This window comes from Ambystoma mexicanum, chromosome 7q, assembly GCF_040938575.1.
Source record: "Ambystoma mexicanum isolate Mex_15411 chromosome 7q, UKY_AmexF1_1, whole genome shotgun sequence".
NCBI lineage: Eukaryota > Metazoa > Chordata > Amphibia > Caudata > Ambystomatidae > Ambystoma > Ambystoma mexicanum.
In genome coordinates, this window is record NC_090941.1 from 750,188,493 (window position 1) to 750,208,711 (window position 20,219).

Consider the following 20,219-nt stretch of genomic DNA (forward strand, 5'->3'; position numbering starts at 1 on the left):
AATATTGGAAATGTTTCTTCAACTATTGGAATGACAAAAAAGCTGGTGTAGAAACCAACTGTTAGGTCACCCTCTTGCCCGGCAATGCAACTTAGCTTTTTGTTTCTAGTTGCTGTATTGTAAAAACTTCAAATATGAAACTATGAGATGTACCACCACAAGTCACTAAGAGGCAGAGGTTTTACACAATTATCACTGCACCAATTTGTCTGTGAATGATTTCATTGTTTGATGGTTTTCTCTTCATAAAAACCTACGCAAGAAATTCCAGAAAAAAAGATAAATAAGAATGTGCAAATAAACAGCAAAATGATAAAATGCTGATGATGCTCAAATTAGTGTCTGACTATTAGTCACTAAAGCTTTATTGTACACAGAATTAGTTTGATTGTGTCAAGCATGACAGAAAAGTACTATTTTTACATAAACTAGAAAGTAAACTCTTGATTACAGACGACAGGACGACCCCCTTGTGTTTCAGGTGTAGAAACTAACAACTGTTATTAACACAAATGTTATCCAAGAGAAAATGGGGAAGTTCTCTAAATTGGCTATGTCACTATTATTTCCTAATGTGTTTCTTAATATTACTGCAAAATTGAATTCTTCATACAGTATCACATCTAAACGTTTCAAAAGATAATTGAGAAAGCCAAGTATGACGACTATAAAGAGCTAGATTTTGATGTGATAGAAGATGTGCACCACCCAGAATTTAGTTGGTAAGCAGACATGAGCTCCGTGAGGAAAAAAAAAGAAAAAAAAAAAAAGGATTAATGGATAATGGGAGCTTACATTTGTCCCTTAATACCACATGCGTAGGGTGCCCCCAAGGTATTGATGCTGGAAAAAACTCAGCTTTTGGAGGCTCAATGTTTGGTCCAGCTGACATTATGCATGTTGCAAAGCACTTTACAGGCATGGAGCATACAACTCGTGATAATGGACACAGACAAACTACAGTGTGCCTGCAATCCCAGAAGCACACAGTGGCTACAGAGACCCTAATTGAAGCTGGAAGGTGTAACATTTGTGGCAAAAAGATGGCAAGAGTCTACAATGAGTTGCATGATGGGAAGCCTGGTGGGATTCAGAGAAGAAGTAATACAAAAGGTGAATGCTATATGCCGAGAATGCTGGAATTAACACGTGGCAAAACTCACGTGGACTGAGGGGATGGAAAAACCAGTAAAAAAGCAGAAGCAAGGAGAATATGAATTGTGTTTTTCTAACAAAGGAAGCGTCTTTGTGGGGGCCAACAGCAAGTGCAACAGGACATACATCCCAGACCTCAAAAAAGAGACAGCAGCAGTGATGGACAATTATTGGGTCTGAGGCCAGCAGGCATTTCTGCACCTCCCACCAATATGGAAGGGCACTTGCTCGCTGGCCTCATTGCACTCAGGCCTCCTGATGGTCCCTGAAGAGCACTTGATAGTGGGACCGGGTGGCTTGTCCGCCCCAACAACGGCACCAGTGTTGGATGTCCCCACCATAGTGGCCCATATTCCGTATTATTGTCAGAAAAGGAGAAGAAGAATTCTGGAGCAAACAGAGATCCAACTACCTGCCCCAAGATTCATCACAGTGACTGTACTATATTGTACTACATGCTTTTCTCTGTATTTACTGTAGCCTGCTTCTCATGTATTTCATGTCTGTATACACTGATTTGTATCTTCTGCCACTTTGTAACTAAGCTGAAAGCCTTCATTTTTTCTTCTGCGCCCCGATACCCTCGGGTCTGGCGCGCATTACAAATTAACAAACAAACAGTTGCTCAAAGAAATACCACATCAATACAGATTGTATAGCAAAGAAGAAACATTTTTTGCTTCATTGTTATTGCTTAAGGTGCAAGCGGCTGCCAGAGGTGCAAGTGGCTGCCAATGCCAAGTGGCTCCAGATCGTCTGTTGGCAAGTGATACAGCTGGCAAATAACACTGAACAAGGCCTCAATGCTATAAAGATGAAGATGCGAGCAATCAGGTTGAGGACTTTGCAGAACTTCTATTTACTGGATTTGCTTACAGATATGGAAGACAGGGTTTGCAAAAAGATCTGCGATTTATGTTGCTCATACGGGCCTTCAGCGCCACCAACAAAGGGGCCCTCACGCACATAATAGAGGCCCTGCACACCCTTGGCACCCACATGCAGAGGCTGGCATTCAGAGAAGCGACTGGTTCGACAACCTTTTTTCTTGGGAACAATTGTGAAACTACTGGTACCAGTGATCTTGTTGGTGTTGGTGATCTTTTGCACCTGCCAGATGGGACTTGGATGCTATGCTAAAGCAATGCCTAGCAGTGCAAGGATGATGGTTTCAATTGGGGTACATGGGGCACCTTGCGGTACAAAAGACAGTGCAGCGCAAACAGATGACCCTGACAAACCCTGCATGGTTAGATTAGAACACCTTCATGTCCCAGGCACCATCACAACTCCCCCCACCCCCCAGACCCTGAGAATTATGAAGAACACTGGGTCAACCTAACAGGGGACCGGGGGTGTGTATATATATATGACATGTACCCCAGAACAGTATGCGCAAGCAGGGGAACTTTTACGTTCTGTGTGTAAATCATGGGTACCCAAAGAAGGAACATTGCCATATTTCGAAGCAGAGAGATTGGAAAGGGAGAAAATAAAGGAGGATCAAGAGAGGCTAACATGGCAGTTTGTTAACGTGGGATTAATGAAAGGGGGGAATGTTGGGAAGCGGAGCCGACCGTCCCAGGCCTCCAAGAGGTTCTGAATACGGCAGAGGCCTAAGAGTGTGTGTAGATTCTTGGGGAGGCTGTAGGGGCAAGGAGGGGGGTGGGGGTGTCAATAGAAGCAGCATTGTTGGCAGATTATTATGTGACAGGGTGTAGATTGCACTAGAAAATGAAAAGCCATCTTAGAAAACAGCAGCCATCTTGAGACTCTGGCGCTGCTTTGCAACCAGGGCAGTAGGCTCAGGCAGGAAACATAGAAATACATGCGTGAATTCAGGAGCTGGTTGCAGCTTAGGCAGCAGTGGGGAAGGCCGAATCCACAGGGATTCATAAACCTCTCATTGTCTCATAATAATAGCACATGTAACTCAGAAAGAATGCGCCCTACAAGGCCATGCGGGGGACGAGAGCTGCTCGTGAGCAGTTATCCCACGAGAAGGAGGGCCCAGCCCAAACCCCAGGTTACAGTGTCCAGACTCCCCGTGCCAAAACCCCAACATTCTACAGTGCAGGTCAGTCCCAGAGCACCGACCATAAAGTGGTTACATCGCCAATCTATCAGAAAATCATAGCAGTGTACCCTAGGCCCCTGTGATTTGGCTCAGTAACAAATGTAAGCCTGGAGTGGGAAGAACTGGAACAGCACTGATGTGTCTGGGATCGAGCTGGGGTTTGTAAGATAGTGTGCCCTCAAAAGTATCCTCTGTGCCCATGTCTGCAGTACCAGGTGCACATTTGGCCACAGATAGGGCATGCTATGATTTGTACTTTTAATTGGCAATTAGGAGCTGTCCGCACGATGATGTGCTAAGAAGAACCCCACATGGAAGAAGACGGTCAGGAGAAGCTGGGACCAATGACCTGGCATCCCCTATGGAATAGGCCGCCTATGTATAGGGCCGCACCAACCTGCTATGTGGATTTGTAACCTATGTGATGTCGGTTGTGACGCTTTTTTCCTATATAAGCTATCACCCATGTTGATTTCATCAGAGCGCTCCGTGGCATCAGAGTTCTTTGCTATCGCGTACTTGTCATTTTTAGGAGGATAAACCTTGTTCTCCTTGCAAGATGTGTGCCAGGCCTTTTTCCCTAGTGGGTTGTATTTCCTCTGATGTGGGCTTATCTACATCACACTAAAAGATTGGTATGCTTTGCCACTGATCACGGACATCTTGGAGTCCCTCGATGAGGCCAAGGTATTTACCAAGCTTGATCTACGCGGAGCATATCACCTGGTCCGCATTAGACCTGGGCATGAGTGGAAGTCAGACTTTAAAACACCTTTTGGCAATTATGAGTACAAGGTCATGCTCTTTGGCCTTTGCAATGCCCTGGCAATTTTTCAACGATTCATGGATGCTGTGTTCTCTGATCTCTTGGGACGTTATGTATGGGTTTACCTGGACGATAGTCTTGTTTTTTCGCCCAATCAAGAATCTCACGTTGTTCACGTGTCGGAGGTGTTTCGAAGACTGCAGCAGAAACATTTTCATGCAAGCAGGAAAAATGCCTGGTCCATGTTCCACAAATGGAGTTCCTGTGTTCCGTTATCTGTGCCAGAGGCATCGATATGGACCCTAGGAAGGTGCATGCAATTCTATCTTGGAAACCACCACATGACCTGAAGTCATTGCAGCATTTTCTTGGATTTGCAAATTACCATCAATGCTTTAACCCTGCATTCGTTCGAATCTCACAGAATCTGAACAGCCTTTTGAGCACCAAACAACCCTTTATGTGGACCAGTAAGGCAGAAACGGAGTTCCTAGCCCTCCAGACGGCATTCACTAAGGTACCAGTCTTCCAACATCCAGCCATTTATTGTGGAGACTGATGCCTCAGACCGGGCACTAGGTGCCGTTTTACTGCAAAAGAACCTGCAGACCCAATAGCGTATTATTCATGAAAAGCAACACCCGGTGAACAATACTATTCGATAATTGAAAAGGAACTCCTGGCAATCAAGGTGGCCTTTGAAGAACGGTGTCATCTTTTGGGAGGACGCTTCAAAGTGTGAACTGACCATCGTAACCTTCAGTATATCCAAACCCAGCAATGCAGGAACAGCAGACAAGCCAGATGGGCATATTTCTTTATGCAGTACGATTTCTTTGTTACCTACAATCCGGGACTGCAGAACAAAAAAGCTGATGCCCTGTCCTGTTCTCTTCAGGATGACGAGCTGTGTGAGAACCCTGGCTATATCATATCATCTCTCCTGTTCCTTACTTCTTGACGGCTGTACAGCCCCTATTGCAGCGAGTGCTACAAGCTACAACAGTCGATCCCGCGGTCTTAACTCTTTTGGTTCACCCCCAGACCAGCTTGGGTAACGATCTGCTCTTCCGTGATGATCGATTATACATACCCACTAAGGAACTATGCCACCTTGTTCTTGCTCAGTTACACAACTCCAGACTCGCAGGGCATACAGAGGCAGTTCAGGTGGCCCCGAATGAGCAAGCAATTGAAGGAGTACGTCCTTGACTATCCAACATTTGCCCAAGCTAAAACCAAGCACAAGCACTTTGTGGGACTACTACAACCTTTAGAACCTCCACTACGCCCTTGGCATACAATCGCCACTGATTTTATAGTGGACCTCGCGCCATCCAATGGGTGTACACATCATGGTAGTAGACCGTTTCTCTAAAATGGCTCACTTTTTGGCTCTGCCTGGTTTACCCTCGGTGCCTAAGATGGCTTTGGTGTTTCTTCAACAAATATACTTACCTGAAAAGATTGTGCCTGAACACAGTTCTCAATACACGTCTCGCTTCTGGACCTCTTTATGTAAACTCACTGATCAATAACACCTTTAGTTCTGGATAGTATCCACAAACGAATGGTCAGACAGAACGCACCAACCAGACTTTGGAGCGCTATCTGCAATGCTTCACGGGCGGGATTCAATCCACCTGGTGTGGTCACCTTTTTATGGTCAAGGTGGCCTATAATAACTCTGTCCACTCTTCTACTGGAATCAGCCCATTCCTATGTTATGGTTTCCATCCCAATCTGATACCTACCACTCCCATCACTCCAGGAGTCATGTTATCCAGTGATCGTCTTCTCCTTCGGTTGCAGAAGTGCAGCACGCAGCATTGGAGCAGTTGACTGCTTCCCAGAAGGCATACAAGACTGCTGCTGACCCACATCGTGCCCTGGAACCACGATATCAGGTAGGGGGATCCAGTGTGGCTTTCTACTAAAAACATTCCCCTGCGGAGCATGCCCCGAAAGTTGTCTCCTCACTTTGCTTGTCCTTTTCGGATTACCCATCGTTTTTCTTCAGACAATTATCGCTGCGCTCTATGGCTCGGGCCCTTGCTTGTGGATGGAGCTCCCGAATACGAGGTGGCTGATATCTGTGATGCTTGTCTCTGTTGTGGTCGCCTGTACTACCTGGTGTCCTGGAAAGTGTACGTTGCCTGTGACAACTCCTGGGAACTGGCTGCTGGTGTCCATGCTCCCCAATTGGTTCATTGTTTCTACCCGCGCTGTCCCCAGAAGCCTGGTGCTCCATCCAGCCCTAGGGTAGGACGGCATGTCATGCCCCCGCCTTACCAGTGCAGGCGCTCCTTTCCCCCTTGGCGGGCTCGTTGGCGTTTGCAGGATCTGCATCCCCGGGCACCGCTGCTACACGATTCACGCCCTCTGTGACTGCAGCAGTATTCTCTGTTGTCGCGGCCCTGGATTGTGGGGGCCGCTATGTTGGCCGCATCGCAACAAAAACAAAAAACAATATTTTTGCATTAGAACATTTTCGCTATTAGAGCATTCTCTGTAATTTAATTTGTTTAAATCACTACATACCAAACATACCTTAAGGACAGGATCACACTGGAGGGCCAGAACGCCACAGAGGAACACACACGAGAAAGGAGAACCATAACAGCAAGGTCTGAATCAGGAGGACATGAGGGAATAATGGCAGCCATGACAGGGGTCTTACTCTGGAAGGAAGGAATTGGTGGCCTCCAGAAAGAAGGACTTGGATTGGCTGCAGCAGGCAGGTGGGGCTAAAAAAAAGGAAAAGATATTCCTGCTACATTCAGGACGGCTTGCTGCTGTAGGAAGACCCAGGGAAATGGTGGGCCTATCAGGAGCCTTAAAAGGAAGGCAAAGAGCCCTAATATTTGACCAGAAGAAGGTATACTGAACTCAAAGTGGGGTGAAGTAACCCCAACCCCTGTGATTTTCTTTTGATGCATCCTTGAATAAACTTGGAAGTTTAAGCTCCCTTCAGAGTCTGCCTCCTCAGTCAATCCTACAGTCCGTAAAGCAAGTTTATTGAATACAAACCGCCGGGAGGAGCTAGACAACTCTTTAGAGAATGAAGTAACCAGATTCTCTCCGAACCACACAAAAATTACACAATATCGCAACATTTAATACACTAGCACATATTTCATTACAAGGTCATCCCCCAAACATGATTGGTTAGTACTATAAAGAGGAAGGCCCTCGGATACCCAAGTCCTTAATGGCCTATTGTCAGCTAACAATTCCTCCTTGTAGAGGAAGTCAAGAAACCTTTTCTTTACATTATTATGGTCAGGCCCCCACCTTTGACCTAAAGACCTACAACATCTTTTGTTTTTCGGATGTGCCTTTATGTCAAATCTCTGAAAAACCATCTAAGAGTTAAAAATCCAAAGAAATCCATAGACTCAACTCCCATAACCACTCAGGTACTGAGACGAGGAGGACGACGAGGGACTTTGTGCAAAGTGACAGGAGCTTGAAGTACAACATGCAGGCTAGTTGTTGTTTCAAGTCTTCAGTGTGCAGGACTTTTAAAGATGGCAACCGCACTATTGGATTCAGCAGTGCAGGAGAAGACGCTGAACCCCATGCTGAAGCTCACAAACACAAGGCACACGGATAGGTGTGGTGGAAGGGAGAGGACCGCCAGGACAGAAGGAGAAACGCTGTGTGTGAGCAAGAAGGGCCATGGAGACACTGGGAACCGCGCAGGAGCTCTTGGGTGTTGGGACACTCAAAAGAAACAGCGTTCTCTAGTCCGGGCAAAAAAGGAAAGCTGGTGTGTGACCGTGCAAGATGCTGGAAGAACGTCTGCACACTCCAAAGTGGAAAGCAGGTGAAGAAACCACGCCGCAGAGGCACAAGCAGAATCGGGGATGCTGGAAGGAACCAGTGAGTCTGGCCAAAGCTGCTGGGGACCCCAGGGCGTTCCAACAAGCACTCCAACAAATGTTTGAAGGGTACGAAATTGCTCATGCAGAAATTAATCGAAGTATGTTTGAATGCAGTCAAGGCAAAGTACAAATTCAACACCCAATAAGAACGTTTGAATGCAGACAAGGCAAAGTATAAGGAAAAACCCCAATCAAGTACAGATGCATGAGATGCCAGTGTGGGGGAAACTTTTGCGCAAATGTTACCATAGACAGATATACCAAGCACCTCACAGTATATGCTACTGTGGCATAGCTAAAGAACTGTGAAACGCATACAAATTCCTGGCAGGCGAGTACACCAGGCAGCTGAAATTGTATAAAGATTCCTGGCAGGGGTGTATACCAGGCAATCTGCAAAGTTACAAGAAATACTACAGAATTACTCTTACAGAACTTGTTTAAACAAGAACTTTGCGAGTCCAGCGAAGACACAAAAGGGGCCATCAACTAAAGAGACATTTTTGCTATCCTATTTAAGAATCCAGGGGAAGGGCACCACCCTCTGGATCCAAGGGTCATTACCTTGGAGAACATTTTCGTTGAAGTCATTCTTATATTTTTCGTTTTGAACACATTTGCAAACATCAAGTAAAAAAAATATCCTTGCACCCCTTTGCTGTTTTGTTTGTAGTGGGAAGGTCAGGATAGGACGTTTTGGACACAAGGACAGCTTTTCAGTTACTGACATCCTGACACAGACAGATACTTAGTTTTTGCATTCTAGGTAGGGAAGATCCTCTTTAGAATAGGGCAAGAGAGGCACAGTGGGTCACGAACCCGGTGCTAGGGTTGGGGGGTGAGCAAACCCGAGTGAACTGGTGCGCAGACCGGCCTATGTGAGAGCGAGGAGGCGACACTAAGTGGTTGGTCTCGGAATGCAGCGTCACCCGGGTAAAGGACCCTCCCAGATAATTGATTGCAAGGTGTGGGTCCCCGGCAATACACTTGGCCACGCAGCATGGTGTGCAACCTCTTCTGGAGAAAAGGACCGACCTGGCTGCCCCGCCCCCGCTTGGGACAACACCTGATGCCGGCAGAGGGCCCCTGGATTCTGCGTGCCCCACTGAATAGATTGTGCAGTAGGCTTACAGGCGTGCTTTGTACAACCCAGGCATATGGCCGCCCTCTCTCCTGGAAAGGGGGGGGTGGCCTGGCTCCCCCGTCCTCTTCCTCCTGAGGCGATGCTGCAGTCCCAATAAAGGGCCTGTGGATCCTACCTGACAGACACCATCAGGGCCCTGTGGGGGTGCACGACACAAGCAAGGCGGGTAGTGGGTGTGGCGGCAGACTGCCTGGACACCATCAATAGCGGCGACTGTCCCGACAAGGATCCACATCTTCATCAAGTCCAGATCCACGGCTGTGGTGCTTCCTGCTGACTCACCCCGCCCCTGGAGTCAAGGGAACCCACCCGCAATATGGGAAAGACGGAGAGTCAGCAAAAACTTACCTTCGAGGGGGGAGCTTCCTCCAAGACATCGAGGTCACAACATCAGGTGGAGGTATCGGAACTTGCGGGAGAGATGGCGGGGGGAGCCTCCATGATTGCGGAGGTGAACATCAGGGAGATACTGCTTGACCTTAAGGCAAGCATTGGTGGCCTCGACTAGAAAATGGACTCGCTCTCCCCCAAAGTCGACCTTCTTCAGCATTGACTGGATAAACACAGTGACCGGCTACTTGAAGTAGAGCAAAGAGTTTCTGGGCTGGAAGATGGGTCGACCTCGCTGGTAGCGAGAAGTACAGATTAAGGCAGTGGTGGCTAAACATGAAAATCTAGAAGGGAGAGCCCGCAGAAATAAATGTACGCCTGGTGGGCGTTCGAGAAAGACATCGACAGCTCGATTTGGAGGAATTAATTCATGGAGGCCCTATGTAAGGAGCTATTCGGGGGACCGATCTGTGCCCACTGTTTGTGGTGTAAAGAGAACACTGTATACCTGCAGCTCGGCCGATACCCAGAGCAGCCCCCCGCCATAGGGACCGGGATGCGATTCTGCGCATGGCCAGAACGAAAGGAGATCTGCAGTATGACGGGCTAAATTCCATATATATATATATATATATATATATATATATATATATATATATATATAGTCTAGTTATATGAGTCCCAGAACCACATCACCAGTCCCGAGCTGGCTAGGTGCCAATCCAGAAGGTTTTTACAAATGTACCAAGTGTAAGGCCTGCAAGTTTGCTAAAAATACAAAGAATTACCAACATGCTATACTAAAAAATAATGTGAATATAAAATCAAGGATCACATGTAATACTGAGCATGTTGTGTATGTTCTTACTTGCCCGTGCAATCAGTGGTATGTCGGGAGCACGATCGGGAAGCTAAAATTGAGAATCTTACAACATATAAGAGCGATCAAAAACATTGACCCGACATACCCCATGGCTTTACATTTTCAAGAGAGACACGGGGGTAAAATGGAAGGATTTGGGTACTTTGGAATACATGCCATGCAAAAACCTTTAAGGGGCGGTAACCGGGAACTCCTTTTGAGACAACCAGAGACTAGATACATCCTAGACTACGAAACCAAGAAGCCACAAGGCCATAATCTTGATGAAGAACTATATACATTCCTAGGCACCTGACTTTTTTATGTACCTTTGAATTATTTTTATGAAAGACTAGCTTGAGTAAACCCCAAAGTACAGCATGGTCTGTTAGGTTCCTGCTTCTTCAGATAATATGTGTTTTTAAGATTTCCTTAAGAATGAATTCTATTACAGGCCTCATGATAATGTAAATGCAAATACTTTTTGTTAATTATCATCTTGCTTTCAGCATAGTCAGTAAATGGTTTTCTCACAAGTATAAAGGTTGAAAGGTCTTTCAAAAGAACATTTTTTCTTGACAAATTCGAACACTATATGTACTTTAGACCTCTCCCTTTTCTTTTACCTTTCCCTTTTTTTAATATATAAAAAAAAATATATATTTTCAACACCCTTTCTTTTTTTCAGGGAAAGCAATTCATTTTATGTTGAAGTATGTAAAAACAAAGGAATTTAACCATTCACATGCACGACTCCTTTTTTCTTTTACTTTCTCCTCTTTGTTTTTCTCCAATTTTGGTTGAAACATTATTTGGGATGACATCATCACGTATTATCCATTCTGTAACTGAAATTGTATTACACATGGACAATTGATTTGATGAGAGTTTCGAATTTTCTATATATGCGGTTTTTATTAATCAGTGTATTTGCAATGTACAAAAAAAGCCTTTTATGCACGAAGCACTTTATTTTATTCTTAAATGAAGAATAGTAATGTGAGGCTGCTAATTGCACGGAGCACTTTATGCATTAGGAATTGCACTTTGTGATTGCTGCTCGCACAAAGCACTTTAACAACATTGTGTTGTATACAGCGTATTTTGCACAGCGAGTCTAAATAGACATTTGTACTAGAGAAATCAATTCAAATACACATGAGTTTTAAAGATGAATAATTTCTTATGTGCACTAAAAAAAAATTATGTGCACTACGCACTAAATTCTGCAAAACACCGCACTGTTCAAAAAATCATATTGTTTACATGATAACACCAAATACTAACGTAATTTCGATTTTGTAACATGTTTTTTTCTATGTTTAAGAATGGCGGCTTTTATAGAATGTTTTGTTTTATTGTACTTTACCATTACGTATGGTTCAGTTTCTGTACCCAACCCAAGATGGCAGATTGATTTAACAGACCATTAGGAAATGTGTGTGACTGCCTTTACTGAAACCATAGAGTTTAAATGTGTAATAGTCCCTCATTTGTGTTTCTTGCCCTAAACATGAACAAGCGGTTTGTTAACACGAAAACGACGCGTTTCGCAGTGTTTTCTCTTTTGTCCTGGACATATGTTTAATTAAAGAATATTTTTTTGGCTGACTAAATGGTTTGCTGCCTCAGTGTTTTGCCGTAATTTCTGTTAGCAAAACCGCTTCCTGGAGTGCCTTCCGCTTTCCCTGCACCTTTGTACAGGGTTTACAACATATACATATATATATATATATATATCTCCGGACTTCTCCGCGGCGGTGGGCAAGAGAGGACTCAGACCACAACATTTAATACTCCATCATGTTCCCTGCAAAACTTCGGATCCAGCACGGGGGAGGACATTGTTTATCACATCACCACAGGCGGAGAGTTTGGCGAGTTCAGCAAGTTCGTTTCTGGATGAGATTGGCAGACACCTCCCCCCCCCCCGCAAAAACCAAGACCCAGAGCAGGCAAGCAGACCCGGGATCGGGGTGACCGGAGAAATCCGGGATGATGAGACCTAGATTGAACGGCTGAGAGGGAGTTCTATGAATAGCAGTGGGAGGAAGAGACACCATAATTTCTAGATAGTTTGCCTCCAATTTCTTTATATACCGCAAATTGGTGGTGGAGCCCCATGGGCTTGGCCGGGCTCTAGCGCACCCTGTACAGCAATATTTTGGACCGGGGGGGCAATAACGGGTGGGCTGGGGGTAAGGGAGGGTTGAGGGGTTTAGGATTAGAGGAGGTGGCAGGGTTGGAGGGATGGGGAGGGAGTTGTTCTGGTCGAGGGTGGTCCGGTTCCCTGCGGAGTGTCTTACCGGTACATCCCACAAAGCAGTCGCCCCTGTTCAGGAGAATTCATCCGTGGATGGACGAGAGCAGTCTTCAAACCTTGCAGGTCTTGGGAAGTAATGGGGTTTCGGGTAGCAACATGGAATATTACGGGCGGGAACAGCCCTGCCAAGATCGGGAAGGTTGCGCAATACCTTAGGATGCACCAGATTGATATGGCCCTTATTCAGGAGACTCACCTTATTCCATCTTTTGAGCGCAAATGGGGTGCCAACTGGGGGTGCCATAGATACTTTTCTTCCTACTCCTCTTATGCCAGAGGGGTGGCCATCCCGATAGCCCAGGGGGTTAGGTTTCGCCTGATCTCAGTAGCAAGAGACAGAGTTTCTGCAGCCTTGGTGAACTCCTATGGTCCCAATGTGGACAACCTGAATGCATCCCACTGGGTTATGGTGCAACTTGTGGGCTGTCAAGGTGCAACCATTGTTTGGTTGGGGGTGGGGGGGGGGGAAGAGAGACCTGAATACAGTGTTAGATCCCACACAAGACACATAAGATAGGCTTGGGGTGAACCAGGGCGGCTCGACCAAGGAGCACTTGCAGGTCCCTGATGTGCAGCATATAACCTATTAATGAGACACCAACACCCGCAGGTCTGGGACTACACGTATCACTCCTGGGTTAATGGATCCAGCTCTCAGCTGGACTACTTGTTGGTATCCTGAGAAGGGGGTGCCAATGAGGCAACAGTCATGTTCCCACACACTTTGTTGGACCACATCCCTGTGCTTCTGAAATGTAGGCTGGGGGGGGGGAAGAGGGCAGGGAGGCCACTCCAGGAGATTTAAGACAGGCGCACTGCAGGACCCAGTATTCCTTCTGGAACTGCAGGGGGAAATCCAGGCCTATCTCCAAAGTAACAAGGGTTCCGTCTCCACCGTGGGGGTGCTTAGGGAAAGCCTCAAGTGTTATATTAGAGGGATATATATGTCCAAGGAGAAGGGCATCCTCCGAGACATCAGGCAGAACTCGCAACCGGGGAATATCGGATGAAGGACCTAGAGGGGAATATGCAGCGAAAACGGACTCCCGGATGCTGGCGAAGCTCCGCGAAGAAGCTAGGTAGGTTTAGAGTCAACGCGAACCGGCAGAATCGGTTTCTAGCCTGCATCCATCAGGTATGCCAATACAGTGAGGGGCAGAAACCTGGGGCTCTTTTGGTGCGGTTGATAGCAGTCGATAGGCAGCCTCCCCAGAAGGATTGTGTGAGGGGACCCCCAGGGTGTGCCAGTGTATTCCGAGGAAGATATTGTGCAGTATTTCAGACCTTCTATGAGCAACTGTATGGTTCCCAGTATTCGGGGGACACGGAGGCCTTGCTGGACTATCTAGAGGGGGTGGAGCACTACTGGGCAGACGCATCCCTCAAGAGCCTCTTAATCAGGAGATCTCCCTAGAAGAAATACTAGCAGTGATTAAGGAGCTCCCGGGATCGAAGTCACTGGGCCTGATGGCTTACCAGGTGAGTTCTATAAGGTCTACGCTTCTATGCTGGCCCTGCTGCTCCTCCGAGAGTATAACGAGTCACTGAAGACAGGGACTCTGCCCTTGATGTTGCGCGAGGCAAACATAGTGCTAATACACAAACAGGGGAACCACCCAAAGACTGTGCTTCGTACCAGCCAATTTCTTTAATAAACGTCGATAACAAGATATTTGCTAAAGTCCTTGTGAAGAGTCTTCTCCCTCTGATGCCCGGCCTAGTGCTGGCTGATCAGGCTGGTTTCATTTCCGGGAGGAACACCACTTTTGGCCTTCGCGGTCTATTCCGGGTTAGTAAGGCGCTTGATCTCTCGTCCCAGGCAATCGCAGTGTTCTTGGATGCCGAGAAGGCCTTCGACAATGTTGAATGGCCCTTCTTATTCCCGGTACTCAGCCCCTACTTCATCAAATTGGTTTCTCTCCTTTACACTGGATCATCAGCGAGAATTGTGGTGGGCCACGCAAGATCTGCCGGCTTCGAGATGGGGACGGGGACCCGGCAGGGTGGCCCTCTTTCCCCACTTTTATTTGCCTTTATAATAGAGCTGCTGGTGATAATCCTGAGGGACCGACATATTCAGAGGGGATTGTGCCTAGGTACGCACAGATTTGTATGCAAACGATGTGGCCCTCTTCATTGATAGCCCAGCGGATAACCTATGCCCTGTGATGAGGGAAGTGCTGAGGTTCGGGGTTTCTCGGGCCTGAGAATCAGTCACATAGCAAGTCTGTGGTGTTCTCCCTCACGGAGGAGACCAAGGCATTTGCAGACGAGTTTGGCCTCAGGTGGTAGACCTCAGTATTTTGCTATCTGGTGGTGCTGATGTCCCGCAATCAAGATGATCTCTTCAGTGACAACTATGGGAGGGTCATTGAGAATCTTCAAGAGACCGTGGCAAGAAGGAAGCAGCTCCCGCTCATTCTAATTGGACGTGTCTCTCTGGTTAAAATGGTAATTCTCTCCAAATTCCTTTAACTCTTCATTAATGTCCCCCTATTGTTATAGGGCACCTTTTTTTCGGAGACTGCAAGGGCTTATTCTTGATCTGATGTGGGCCAGGACACTAGCTAGAGTAGTGTACACGACACTGATACAACCAATGGCTAGAGGGGGATGGTCTCTGTCTGACTTGGAACGATAATACTGGGCTGCGCAGGTGCAGTTTTTTGGGCATTGGTATGCCACACAATTTGTGAGAACGCACATACAAGTGGAAAAGGCTCTGGTGTCTCCCGCCCTGCTGCAGGCTTTGGTCATCGGGGAATCCAGGCCGTCACCCAAAACTCTAAAATGTCATCAGGATCACCTGTGCAATCTGGAAGAGGATGGTGGGGAAGGTAGGCATCCCCATTCTGTATCCGCCCCTCATACCAGCACGGCACATTCCCAGGCTGGCTATCACTAGCAAACAGGTTTATCTGCAATGGGCAAGTAAACTGGGAATTGAGACCCTCGGGATCTGCTCATAGAGAGGATGTTCCTTACGGTCCAGCAGGCGAGAGAGCAAGGGGGTAGCTTGGCGCTAGATGTCTTTCTGTATTTCCAATTGCAGCATGCGCTTAAAGGCCTCCTTCCTGGCACAGCCTCCGACGTGACCGCTGCTGCAGGGGGTGGCCGCTTGGTCTCACGAATCCATAGCGGATTGGTGGCAGACACACAGTGGGAGGGAGAGGCCCTGCGGAGGAAGTGGCCCGAGGGGCACTATCTGGGCCGAGGACTGGGCTTGTGTGCTAAAGCAAACCCAGAAAGTATCTCTAAATTCCAAATATAAGCTAATACATTTCAATTTTCTACACCACATTTATCATTCCCCGGACAGACTTCAAACACTTTCCCTACTACCCCAGCCGCATGTGCTAGGTGTGCATTCACTTCGGCAGGCTTTCTCCATCTTGCATGGGAGTGCCCACGGATCGCCAGGTTCTGGGTGGAGGTGGTACCTGATTATTGGGGAACCGCTAGAACCAGATCCTATTGTGGCCTTGTTGGGCTGTACAAGGGCCCTGCTGCCCGCCCTGAGACGCTTGGCTGGACTGCTGCCCGTGGTGGCGCGCAGGAGTGTGGCCATGGCATGGGGAGGGGGATCAATCACCCAGGCCCCACGGGTGTTTTCAGGATGTTGCCTATTGCTATGACACCGAGACTGCCTTTATCCGGACCTTGCCTCTACATGCTCGTCCCCCAGAGATTTGGGCCCTTATATTCAATACCTGATTACAACTGCGGACTGATCACTTTGAATGATCCAATGACGGTGCAGATATTAATTTTCTACGAGCGTGCTTTGTGCTTTTTGTTTGAAATGTTTATGATGGCAGACATTTTGGCACATTATGGGCTTTCAAAAAAAGCATGATCACTAACACTTGTAGGTTCAATTATAAAAGGAGTGCATAGCTCAAAAGGATTCTGTAATGGAAAACATAATACATGCAAGATTCTGCATAGGAGCAAAACCATGTATTTTTCAGAAAAGGGATGTCACCTTTAACATTCCCATTTACCATTTGGAGATCCCATCAGTGTAAAAACAAAACAAAAAACCAATTCAGGCCATTAATAAATGTATGCATATATCGATATGAAGGGTCAAATGTAGCTAAACAATTACCTTCTAAAGGGGCATGGATATCGGAGTTAAAATGTCCTGCTATAATTATCTCATAGGGATCAACCTCCTGCAGGCTAGTATTTAAAATTGCATAAATCGTATTTATGAAGACAATCTGCATTTGTGTCGGATTTCAAGAAATATTCCGTATACAAATAGATCTTAAATACACTCCGATTGTAAAAGATATCTTAATGGCCAGGTTCCCATACACGCGTCAGACACTCCATTGGAATAGGCCATAAGTGGAAGTTAAGGTAGATGTTTGGTGGCACGATCTGCAGAAGTGGGCAGAAGCAGAAAGGGTGGTATGGAATGAAGCGGCCAATAGAGGAAGCGGAAAAACTGATGGCCTGGAGACACTTAGTGGCCACACTGTCCGGGTCCACACAGGTCTGCCTAAGTGAACATGATTCCTCCGGAAATACAGAGGGGGGAGGTACCCCTAGAGGAAACAATGGTAGATGGCGAGGTGGAGTAGGCTCGTGTTTGGGGGGGGAGGGGTAATTGGGAGACAGTGGACACTACAGAATATTGTATATGATGCTTGCTTCATATGCTATGCACTGTTGGGTTTGTTCTTTATGATGTTGTTTGGTTGTTGTAAAACGTAATAAAAATTGTTAAAAAATAAATAAGTGGAAGTTTTATGGCAATAGCAAGGCCACCTGACGGGTGGCCACCATTCAAATGAGTAGCGGCGTCTAGTATTACAATATTTGATTGATTCCAAGTCTCTTGAAAAATTCAAATTAAATGTTTCTACGATCGTTGATATATGAGATGATTATGTAAAAGATGGTTATGGCGCATGTGTTCCAACAAAAAATGTACATGTCTAGGACTTCTGCCTTATCCTAGAGGCCTGTGCCCCAATCACCTAACGTTTGTCGCTAATAGAAAGAGTCAAAGCAAGCCATGACCAATCTGTCACATCATGTCTTGCGATTATAGGTGATGCTGCAAACTGAACTGATCTTTAACATTTAATTTGTAATGCCTGTAAACTACGTCATAGGCCATCCGTTTTCTTTCTTGACGACCAGGGTGCCATATACCATTGATTTGTGTTACACAGAGGGGGCAAATCATAGTCCATTTGTCTCACTAGTTCCATCTCCTCTAACAAAATCTTGATTACAATCTTAGATTGAATTATTAGGGAAGCAATGTCTGCACATATTGGATCAAAGAAGTAAACTTCCTCAAAAGCTGTACTAGTAAGGAGACGCAAACATGGAATTTCATGTAAAAGATTTAGAACATTAGACTGATTTAAAACTGTGTCATTAGATGAATTCAATAAAAAATCTAAAATAAGAATATCTGAATATACATTACCCGTGCCCAAATAATTTACTGGTGTATCTGAATGAGCTGGTAAGTCAACCACAACAGCATGCCAAGAAGAAGGATCAGGCTGCGAGCGTGCCTCTAAAGACCAAAAAAAATACTAATCAGTACCAATCTGTGAATGGGCATTAAAAACTATTTTTAGAATTCCAAGATGGCCACCAAGATTGGAGGAGTGTGAAGAGCGTGCTCCTCTCCTCCTGCTCGTTTTAGGGAAAAAAAGATGCGAGAGCCCCACTTTACAGATGAAGTGCACCACACTGCCTTTCTAGAACCCCCGCGATCATGGCGAATCACTGGAGAGTGACTTTAGCAAGTGTAACGTCACTAGCGGATCACAACTAATCCGAGGAGTTTTCAGGGCGTGGTGTGCGGCATGCAGCGAGTGTTGGACAGCAGAAAAGTGAGGCATAAAGTGCCTGAGCATCTGGCTTGTTAGCCCCCGACTCAGCATATACCCAGGGTGCCCCCAGCAGTTGAGCCGTGGGTGACGGTCCGCTTCATCAAAAGACTCCAGGGTCAGTGAGTGGATAGGCTATGGGTCATCAGCGCCCTCATTGTCAATAGGGGTAAGGGAATACAACAACAACTCCACCGGTGGAGACACAGGGTCCAGAGCAGACCAACAACGGCTGCCCAGAGGCTCAGCCTTGTGGATTGGATGCACGGATAGGAACGTGGTTCACAGGACAGCAACGGCCAGTAAGTAGGCTGTTAAGTAGACCGTATTCAAGCTCAGCTTTTATATGTATGGCAAGCCATCAGTGGCAAGAAAGATATAAGAGGGTGCAAATAGCGGGGAGAGGCGCTACTACCATCAAGGCACAGTTGAGCCCCACGAGTAACAGGGCCAAAAATTCAGGAGGTTTATCAGCAATCAGGCCTCCAGATAAGGTGGGTACCAGGCCTTTTTACGCATGAAAATCTTGTAAATACGACAGCTTTATTATTTTCCTGGGTACATTTACACACAGGTTTAGAGCAGAGGGCAGTGCAAAGGTCAGGTTACTTGACAAAAATCAGAAGGCTTCTTTTGATGTTTATCTACATGGATGTAATTGCAAGCCACCTCTGAAACAGAATGTATTTCTCTGAAGCCTTTCAAAAAAATAAACTGCACACTGTGATAAAAGGAATGGTTTCTTTCCATTCAGCTTCAGAAGCACTGTGCACGTTTTCCTAGAATTTTAGGATTGTATACCTAATAAAATGGAAAATTAAGTTGCAATTAATAATTCATATTTTTTAACAAGTTATGCTTTTTTTTCCAGTGAAAGCAAAACAGTTTTGCACAATTGTATTTTTCAAAGTTCCGGTGCTGTGTGCATAATCATACGGAGGCAGATCATTTTTTTTTCTTCACTTAATTTTTATTGAACATTTTCTTAGACAGGCACAGACCAGTGACTGTACGGCTGTAACACATGAAATATAAACCGAGAACAAAACCCCCCAACCCACCCCTCGCCCTTATTCAACCGGGCTCACACAAACATTGTAGCGACAAGAAAGAAAGAAGAAAAATAAACACTACAAAAGGGAACCAACTAAAGTGCAAAGTAATTAGGCTGACATTTTGGGTTCACTACTAATCTAGCACCACTGACAATTATGACCAATATACGGAAAAAGTATGCAAATCAAGCAGCACTCTGGCCGAGGCCTCAGAGTCTCATTGAACCACAGCCTTCGTGCAAAAGCACCACTGTCCAGTCTTGCAGGAAGGAACTCATCGTGTCAGGAACCAGGGCTGTCAACTTCTCATAGGTAAAAATAACACAGAGTTTCGCCAGCCAGTCAGCTCTGGATGGAACCCCTTGGCTCTGCCACTTCTGGGCCAGGGCCATCCGCCCCGCCCTCAACATGGCCTGGACCACTTTCGGATAGACATCCGACTCAGGCACTGGAGAGGGGAACCCAAGCAGGAGGTCAATGGGGGACAGGGGAATCGAGAGGCCCACTATGTCTTTAATCCAGCTCAGGAGCTCCGACCAAAAAATTTGCACTAGGGGCCCTCCCACCACAGGTGGAACCAAGAGCCCCTCTGGCCGCACTCCCTGGGACAGAGGGGGTGGCACCAACATTTTAGACAGCTTCTCTGGGGAAAGGTGCCAGGTGTGGAGGATCTTAAAGTTATGTTCCATAGCCGCTGTATATAGAGAACCAGACAAAAGCCCCCCACACAGCCTAGACCAGACATCATCCTCTACC

At 46.3% G+C, this 20,219-nt stretch overlaps 1 protein-coding gene across 3 annotated transcripts in view; it reads right to left on the reverse strand.

Moving 5' to 3' along the window:
- Positions 1–20,219, reverse strand: part of ATM (ATM serine/threonine kinase) — a 3,046,976-nt gene that overhangs the window by 2,969,350 nt on the left and 57,407 nt on the right. Inside the window, exon 2 of one of the 3 annotated variants that reach the window (XM_069640413.1) lies at positions 17,997–18,089. The exons of the other annotated variants lie outside the window; for them this stretch is intronic. The gene's annotated coding sequence lies outside the window, so the exon portion shown is untranslated. The remainder of the gene's footprint in view (positions 1–17,996; positions 18,090–20,219) is intronic. 3 annotated transcript variants of the gene reach the window in all.